Consider the following 10,142-nt stretch of genomic DNA (forward strand, 5'->3'; position numbering starts at 1 on the left):
TAAGAAAAGTAAGTATATGTGTAGTATGAATACAAATTTCTACTTCGAACTCAAGTGTCCAAAAATATAACTTTTAAAATCTTTTCTATATTTCAATTTAATCTTTAAATTATCAGTTGGTGGAAATTTAATCATCTCAAGGATTTTAGTTCATCAGTCAATTTAGCATAAATTTTCTCTCCTCAGGGGTTCCATGTAATCCTGAGATCTTCCACAGTCCTGAGGCACTGATGAAGAGTGAACATCTAGCCATTGTTTCTTGGCATGTATACATGCTGGCATCTGCTAGCATTGATTCATCATTTATTTGATCTTTTGTTGTCACTACACACAGCTGGAATGTATGGTTCCCTTGACCAGTGAGAACAAAACTCTTATGAATAAACAGCTTTTAAGTAAGAAAGTTTAGGGATGCTTATGTAGTAAAGTTAACCATGGAAGATGTGTCCAGGTAGTCACTCTTCTCCCAGGATTAAGGAACAAACCAGAGTAGGGGATAAGATATAAAATTACTCTTCTGTACAACTTAATATCACCCAAAATTGGTTCAAGCCAACATGGGCTCAGAATAAAAATACAGACAATTCCATCTAAATTTGCTAGTGAAAAACCCTTTGTAATGAATACACCTTTTAACATAAGGCAGGATTTTTTTTTTTTTTTCCATTTAGAGCTCAAGACAAAATGTGAAAGGAATTCTTTCAAAGCATTTGCCAAATTTAAGTGGGAGCTGGAAAGTCCAGAAGAAAGTAGCTAATCATAGGCTAAGAATCTGAGCATAAATTTTGGCTGTCACAGATTATGGGCTACAGTGACAAAAATTAAAGAACATTGCAACCAGATTAAATAACAAAAACTGAATAGTCCTATATCTACTAAAATATAAATATGTAACTAATTTTTCTAAATTATCAAATCCCAGATGTCTTCTCTGCCAAATTATACACACCTGTATGTTTCTTTCCCACTTGGTTTTATGAGGTCAGCAAATTCTTGATTCCAAAATTTGACAAGGATATTAAGAGAATGACAGCAGACAACCTCTTAATTTTTTTTTTTAAGATTTTATTTATTTATTCATGAGAGACACAGAGAGAGAGAGGCAGAGACACAGGCAGAGGGAGAAGAAGGCTCCACACAGGGGCCCAATATGGGACTTGATCCTGGGACCCCGGGAGATCATGCTCTGACCCAAAGCCAGACGCCCAACTGCTGAGCCACCCAGGTTGTACCCAGACAACCTCTTATAATCATAGATGAAAAATCCTAACCTATATCCTATGAAAAGAAAAATGTAAGTACCATGACCAAGTGAAGTTTTTTCCAAGAGAATGTAAGAGTCCAGATAATTCACCCCATAAACTGAAAATGAAACAAAAGATTATTTTGATACAGATAACTAACCTGATAAAATTTAACACTAAGTGATTAAATCTGTTAGCAAACTAGACTAAAACTAAGGACTCTTAAAAAAAAAAAAAAAAAAAGGAGGTGTATGTATATTGGAACCAGAAATCTTAGGGCCATTTTAGAATTCTGCCTACCATGGGTAACTACCTGCAATTGTCAGCATTCAATATAATCAGTGTTAAAGTATTTGTTCCCTAAGACTGGAAAGGAAACAAAATGTCCATTCTCATAACTTCTATTCAAAACTAACTCTTATAAAGTGCAATAATGCAAGACTAAGTAATTGAGAACACAAAGATTAAAGAGGAAGAGATAAAAATGTGATTTTTGTAGACTCAAGAGAGTATATATAAAAATTTCAAAATAATTTCCCCAAAACAATTAGTATCAATAGCTGAATTTCTGAAGTGCGTTGAATGAATTGTCAATATACAAAATCCAAAGGTAGCTCAATATATCATTAAAAATAATTAAATATGAAATAAGTGAAACCATTTATTATAGCTTCAAAAATCTTCAATACCTATAAAAAAACCTAGTGAACATGTTTCAAACATTCAATTACCAAAACTACAAAATACTGAAAATAAGTGAAACCTAAGTGCTTTCACTATCCATGTTCATAGATTGGAATATTGAATGTTTATAAATGTCAATTCTTCTAAAATTTCTCTATAGATTTAAGGCATTCTCAAGATCTCAGATTTTTGTTTTGTTTTGTAATCTGGCACATAGATTCTAAAGTTCATATGGAAATCCAAACCTTTTGAAATCCAAGAAGCATCAGCAATGAAGGCAATATGAAATTGACACTTGAGAATAAAAGAATATGTAAATATCCTTGAGAGATGAAAAAGTTGCTCAAACTCATTAGCCATCAAAAAATTCAATTAAAATCCCAGTAATAGCTGAGTGAAGTAAGCCAGTCGGAGAAGGACAAACATTATATGTTCTCATTCATTTGGGGAATATAAATAATAGTGAAAGGGAATATAAGGGAAGGGGGAAGAAATGTGTGGGAAATATCAGAAAGGGAGACAGAACGTAAAGACTGCTAACTCTGGGAAACGAACTGGGGGTGGTGGAAGGGGAGGAGGGCGGGGGGTGGGAGTGAATGGGTGACGGGCACTGGGGGTTATTCTGTATGTTAGTAAATTGAACTCCAATAAAAAATAAATTAAAAAAAAAATCCCAGTAATAAACCACACCAAGAGAAATCACTAAAATTAAGAAGCCTAACAGATAAATTACAGAGATAGTGGTAATACTTATGCCAAACCTAGGGGCATTCTACATTTACACAAACATTATGAAAAACTATTTAGCAATGTCAATCTTAAATAAAACAAATGGTAATTAAATAATTAAACAATTATTATAAAGGGGAGTTTAATTAAATAAAGGGGAGTTTATTTAGGAATAGCACAGGAAGGGGCACGTGGGTCGCTCAGTGGTTGAGCATCTCAGGTTGTGGGATCAAGTCCTGGAATGGGCTCCCTGCAGGTAGCTTGCTTCTCTCGCTCTGCTTATGTCTCTGCTTCTCTCTGTGTGTCTCTCAAGAATAAATAAAATCTTTAAAATAAATAAATAAATTGTAAAGTTAGAATATTTAATGAAATATGAGAAGATGAACAAGATAAAGAAGATTAATGTTAGTGAAGGTCTGCCGTTAGCAGTGGGCAAGAGAAAAGCCAAACAGTTAATATACAGGAAGCCTTCTCTCTCTGACTATGTCTCTGCCTCCTTCTCTGTGTCTCTCATGAATAAATAATCTTAAAAAAAAAAAAAAAAAAGGAAGAGCAGAGGAATTGCGATTTGGAACAAGCAAACTATGGCAAACCATAGGCAAGTTCAAAGGGACAAAGTAGATGCTAGATTTTATTAGGTTCTGGGAGGAAAGTATGGAGAGTTGTTTTGAACATGAGTTCATTGGAGGAGAACAAGAGTTTGATGTTACAGCAGCTTCTCACTGGCTACAAGTGGTGGGCAGTTTGCTTACTGAGGCATGTAGTAATCTTCCATTTTCCTGCTGGTCATGTAAGTTCAAACAAGTGTTACCTGCATAAGACCTCTCCTTCACGGCTTCTTGACTCCACTTTAAATCAAGTCTCATTTACTCATTTTCATAGCAGTATCTTATAAATAGGATGATTTTTACCTTCTAGAACCAGTAGTTCCATGCCCTGACATGTATAAACTATATGTAAGTAAAAGTGTGACAAAATAATATATATGTATGTTTATAGAAGTGTTATTTGTTATAGCCCCAAGATGGATATGAGCACTCTCCTGCAATAGTAGAGCACATATACTCTGGTATGAGGACACAATGCAATATTATATAATAATATAAAGGAAAAAAGAAAACAAAACATGTTATAGACAGTAATGTGGTTAATCACACACACAATATTGTCTGAAAGAAGCCAGACAAAAAAAGTAAATACTGTAAAATTTCATATATGTAAGTTTCAAAAAAAAAAATAGTAAAAACTAACACATGTGCTAGAAATTAGGATAGTGATTACCTTTGGATATGAGTGTGGATACAACTGGGACAGACCCTGGAGGCCACCTGGGGTTCTTGATCACTGTGTTGATTATATGGACATGTTTACTTTGGAAAAATAAACTCCACACTTAGGATTTCTATAATTTTTAATTTTTTGTTCTTCAATTAAAAACTTAAAAATTCAGGTTATTGTTACCTAGACATCATCAGAATCCTCTTTCTACTTTTGAAGGTAAAGTTCAAATTTAATGTATTAGCTTTATTCTGCTACATCCTGTTACTTAAAAAATAGGCATCTGCCATTGAACACCTCCTATACTTGTATGACACCCAACCATACAGGTTCCCTGGGATCCCATGCAGGAGGAACAGTATTCCAGCTGTTCTCTGTCTGTCTGAAATCTATTCCTGAATAACTTTCAGCTGGCTTAAATGCAAATCTAATTTTACACAGGTAATGCTTAGAAGCAAACATTAAGGTCTTAAAATAGTGGTTGGTAGAGACACCCAACTAATAGAGGCTTACTTTACAAATCATCTACACTCAAATTAGTGACAATCTGGACATATATAACTCAAATTGTTTTCAAGAGATTACAGCACTGTATCCGAGATGCTTATAATCAAATCTGCACTGTGATCAAAATCAAAAGACCTACACCTGTACTACATTGTTTGACATATTCATAATAACTCTCTCATAGTAATAAATTAAGGGCAGCAAAATGTTTGTAGGGATGGCGGCAATATACTCTGGAAGGAAGAATGTGTATACCAAAATTTCAGAACAATTTGCCAAGGACTATATTCACAGATAATTCCACCTCACCCCATTCTCCACACATCCAGTATTCCTAAGTCTATTGATTTTGTATATAAATCCCTCTCATTAATAAGCAATTATTTCACTGATTTCAAGTTGGTAGATGTTTCATCTCTAGGGTCAATTTTATCTGCGAACCAGTAAACAAAGCCTAAGGCCACAGATAACAGTTGACTGTAAATAAGCTGATTTTATATTTTTCATCTTTAACAGTGTATTAGAGGCCAGAGCAAGTAGCATACATATAGAGATGATTAAATAAATAGTTGATATAAATGCTAATGCCTTTTTATAGTTTTTACTTTCTCCCTGTCTTTCCCAAATGGGTGGAGACTGTATACTTCTGAGTTCTATTGCAAAATTTTTGACCCAACTTCCCTTCATGTTTGAGGATTATGTCATCTTGGTGTAGAACCTTCTCCAAACTTCTATCTTTGATCTATTATTCTCAACATAAGGAAAATGATTCATTCCTTTCCTAGTTGAAGATTTTCTTTGTGACTCTCTTTCCTTTGGCTATTCCCTGGGATTCCATCGACTATTCTGTAAGCAACCTTGTGGTAAACCAGGAGCCAGAAATAATTGTCCTCCAGGTAAACATATGTTTAAATATGTTTTAAAAATATGTATTTTATTTGCTATTTACAAACACATGCCTCTGAAATTTCCTAAAAGGATGGGAAACCGAGTCAAGAGCAAATTCAATCCCACATGGCAGCTGTAGGCCATGGGCTGTGCAGAAGCTACCTTTTTTTCAGTAGGGCTCACAGCCCTAGTTAGAAGCATCGTTATTACTTCACAAGCATTTATTCCTGCCACACCTCATTTATTTATATTAAATCATAGTCAAATGGGCATTTGAACTGATAACCTCCATTAAAATTCCTAATGGGCTACCTAATAGCTCTTGTAATTTCCCTTGAAATTTAGAAATTTCTCTTGCCTCTAAAACTAACTCCTTACCAGGATAAATAATCACTATTAAAATCTGCTTCCAGTTTATTCTCCTTGTGGGGCTGAAGATGTGTCATCTGTCCCAGGTTTATTTTCCATGCTTCTCTCATTTGAGAGTTATTTGATAAAACTAAGCCATTGATTACTTTTTGTAACCTCTTTTCCCTTACTGAAACCTGTTATTAAGAATATTAACTTCAAAATTGTTGTGCCCAAGATTGCGAATCCGAGAAACCACCAAGGAGCCCACACCGATGCAAACACAGGAGGGTTTATTTACAAGCTCCAGCTTGGGTCCAAGTATACCTGACACAGAGGAGCAGGGACTTGGACCCTGAGGCTAAGAGGCGGAGCAGCTTTATAGGGGCCAGTGGCCAATGAGATTGTAACATACGCAGAAAGTTGCACAGTCATGTGGGTCCACACGCAGGTGGCCAACTGAACTACATCTTACCCTATAGTATCCTTTTGAACTGGCCTATTACTTTGGTCAGAATTGGCGCGCAGGTTTGGCGGGCACAAGGCGGGTTACATTTTTATGAGCCGATTTCTGGTGAGGGTGTGCTCAGCGCCTTGACTAGGGCGGGGCAGCGCCTTGAGCAATAAGCAGGTCATGTGGGGGTCACGCAGGAGGTGGCGGGTGCAGCACAAAATGGAGTTAGTCCTGCTCTGCTTGTCCAGGGGTGGGGGATTTTTGTTAAATTTCCTGGGTCCCACAAAAATATTTTAGAAAGTTTTCCAGCCCAAAGACACATATATTGGTTTTCTACTGTGGCATAAAAATCACCAAAAATTCAGCAACTTGGAACAATATTTTCTTACCATTTCAGAGGGTCTGGCAGGGCTTTCCAGTCACGCTCTGCTTAGGGTCTCGCACAGCTGTAACCAAGGTGTCCCCCCCGAGCATGGCTTGACCGGACGGGCCCACCCCCAGGCTGATGGACAACGACTGTGGGCAGAACTATTTCCTTGCGGTTGGTGGGCTGAGGGCCCCAATTTCTTGCTGGCTACTGGCTGGAGGCCACTCGCTGCTGGAGGCCACCTGTAGCTCCTCGTGACGCCCCCGTTCCCGGGCCAGGGTCTCTCCCAGCATGGCCGCCTGTTTCACCAAGGCCAGCAAAGGTTCCCTGGAGCGGCCTGCTAGCAAGAGAGTCTCGCGGGATACCTCACATCACTCCGGCACGTCCTCTTGGAGGAGAAGAGAGCCCGCAGCCATCATGAACTACGTCGAGCCCCGGCGCGACCGACTCCTCAGACTGAAGGAGGCTCCATCCCGGGCACCGGCAGGGACAGCCTCTGGGTCTGAACCCTGAGAAGCAGCCGACCGGCGCGCCCAGCGGGTGCTGCTCCCAGCGGCGGCGTCCTGCTGGCGGCGCCCTCGGGCCTCCGTCCCCCGGCTCTGCAGCGCCCACCACCACACACCCCGCCTGCCGGGCTGACACCGCGCGGCGCTGAGGTGGAGCCGAGCGCTCCTGACACGAGCAGGCGGGCGGGCCGGCGGCGGAGCGTCTGCGGGAGCGAGAGCGCGCCCCGCCCCGCCCCCGCCCCCGCCTCGGCCTCAGCCTCACGGCCTCTGAGGGCAATCGGCCTTGGGCCGGGGGCTGCGGGGTCCCTCCCAGCGACGGGGCGTGGGGCTCAGTGTTCTCACGGACACCCGAAATCTATCGTCGTCCCTTAAAGGATGGAGAAGTGCATCCAAAAACTTCATATAAAGTAAAAAAAAAGAAAAAGAAAAAAAAAAGAAAACTGCAAACCACCAATTCGGGGCAAAGGAACGAGCCACCGCGTCTGAGCAAGGAAAAATACCGCCTAAGAAAGCAAGCTGTAGCCTCAGGCTTGGCCTTAAGGGCCGTCGAGGAGAAGGGATTACACAATGGGGACCAGGAACCTGAGAAGCTCCTGGAGACACTTGTCCTAGGATATGGAGGATTTCCCCAGCTTTGCTGAGATACACTCAACAAATATTGTACCTAAGGTGTACAACCTGATGTTTCCATGTACTTGTCCATTGTGAACTGATTACCACAATCCACCTAATTAATACGTCTGCCACTTCACATAGGTGTGGGGGGGGGGGGCGGGGGGGTGTGGTGACAACACTTAAGGTGAACTTTTAAAGCAGCCCAGGTGGCTCAGCGGTTTAGCGCCGCCTTCAGCCCAGGCTGTGATCCTAGAGACCCGGGATCGAGTCCCGTGTCAGGCTCCCTTCATGGAGCCTGCTTCTCCCTCTGCCTATATCTCTCCCTCTCTGTGTCTCTCATGAATAAATAAATAAATAAAATCTTAAAAAAAAAAAAAAAGATGAGCTTTTAATAAATTTCATGTATACAATACAGTATACCGCACTCGATGTGTTTCGTGATCTCTTCCTTTCTAGCATTAAAATTAACTGTCACTGCATTGGTTACATTGGCTTCCCACAATGTTGAAGAAACAAAATTAATGAGCTTTAAAATATCTATTTGATGTAAACTATGAAATTTCTTAACACACACACACACACAAACACACACACTTTTTTTTAAGACTTTATTTATTCATGAGAGACACAGAGAGAGAGGCAGAGACACAGGCAGTAGGAGATGCAGGCCCCTTACAGGGAGCGCGATGTGGGATTTGATTCAGGACCCTGGAATCACACTCTGAGCCAAAGGCAGGCACTCAACTACTAAGCCACCCAGGCATTCATCCCTTTCCTTTTTAAATAAAAACCAGAGATTCCAACTTAGGGCATGATCTTCTAGATAAATGAACTGGAAAACTATTTTCCACATATAATATGCCAACATTTATTTGTGTAAATAGTAAAATCAGTCATTGAAAATAATGACTGACTTACACACCATTACAGAAGATACAAAATGCCTACCAGTCTTTCACACAGATGACTAACTGCAAATATATAATTTATAATTAGTAGAGTCAAGAGAGTCAAATAAGGAAAAACTGAAGCTTAAAGATAGAGTCATTAAAAAATAAAGAATTGGACAATGTATATCCAGTCTGGATTTATGCATAGAAATTCAGAATGCTTCAAAGAAGGAGTTTTTGGTAGTAGATTTTTATCATTGAATTTTTATAAATAACCAAAATCTATAATAATAAACAATATATAAAAACCACAAGTTAAATACTTTCAAGTACATAAAATAGTCTTTTAGATTCTAAAAGAAAATCATTCGGTGTGTATGTGAGTTTTGAGGGGTAGGTGGCCAGCATGGGGAGAGCTGCCAACCCCTCTATCAGAGCTGCAATTCAGCCTAATATGAGTTTTAACTTAGTGAGTGTTCAAGTCTTTTATTTTTCTCTCTCCCTAATAAAATATATTGTAGTGGATAATAATGTAGCCTCTCAATTCAAACTTAACAACTCTAAATCTTCACTTTAAAATATATTACATGAGGATTTGATAATTAATGAGATAATAGACCTGTTATGCTGTATAACAATACCTGGAAAATACAAACTGCCAGATACATCATGGCTATTTTTATCAGGGAAAAAGATACATACTATATACATTCATATGGATGCTGTTGTGTATTATACACCTAGATATGAATGTACATAAAACATACATGCTATCATATAAATATTAATATAATATGCAAAGAAACTAATTTTCTTCCACATAAAAATTAATGAAAAATGAAAGGCATCAGCATTTCATAGTAACACAAAATGTTGAATTAAGTGTTTAAACAACAGTGGGACTTAACAGTTTTCAAAAGTCAGAGTAGAAGAGAAAAATATCACTGGGGGAAACCATACTGTGGACTGCTTAATCCACTTTGACTATTAGGTAAAGAATTCTTAAGTTTTCAAGAGTAAAAATTGTCAAATGTTTACCTCACTTCATGTTGTTTATATAGCACTATAACTCCCCTAGCCAATCAGATTTGTTATTTCCTTTAGTATTAGCGCCTAACTTGGTATTCTTCAATATTTGAGACTATTCAATTATATTATAAACTTTCTAAATAACAGCAATCTTATTTGTTCTAATGCAGTTCTGCAAATTCTGTCTGGGTACTGTCAATTATGTTAAAAGCATACACAGCAACACATTATAATATAAAGAATAACACTTTCTTCCATTTCACTTTATAGCATATTTTACTTGCAAATTTTGGTATTTTAAATTTATCATTTATATAAGCATCAACTCTAATAATATTTTGTAAATGCACTGTAAATATAACCTCATGGAATGAGGCTAATTACTCCATCATAAAACGTCATGTGTCAACAAATGTTGGAACAGATACAGAGAAATGATTTCTCATCAACTGGTGGTGAAAATTTAAAAAGGTACAACCACTCTAGCAAATGGTGGGGTTTTTTTTAGGTTTCTTAGACAACAGCAACAATGATACCCTTCCCATATGACTCAGCAATCTCAATGGCAGCCATATATCCCAGAGGAAAGGAAACTTATGTTGA

The 10,142-nt window shown here is 38.4% G+C and overlaps 1 long non-coding RNA gene across 1 annotated transcript in view; it reads right to left on the bottom strand.

Annotated features, from left to right (window-relative positions):
• LOC112656021 (uncharacterized) overlaps positions 1 to 7,130 on the bottom strand; it is a 30,081-nt gene extending 22,951 nt beyond the window's left edge. The window contains exon 1 of the long non-coding RNA XR_003134048.3: positions 6,522 to 7,130. This is a non-coding gene — a long non-coding RNA (uncharacterized LOC112656021). The remainder of the gene's footprint in view (positions 1 to 6,521) is intronic.
• Positions 7,131 to 10,142: the final 3,012 nt, after the last annotated feature.

Source organism: Canis lupus, chromosome 22 (genome assembly GCF_003254725.2).
Source record: "Canis lupus dingo isolate Sandy chromosome 22, ASM325472v2, whole genome shotgun sequence".
Lineage (NCBI taxonomy): Eukaryota > Metazoa > Chordata > Mammalia > Carnivora > Canidae > Canis > Canis lupus.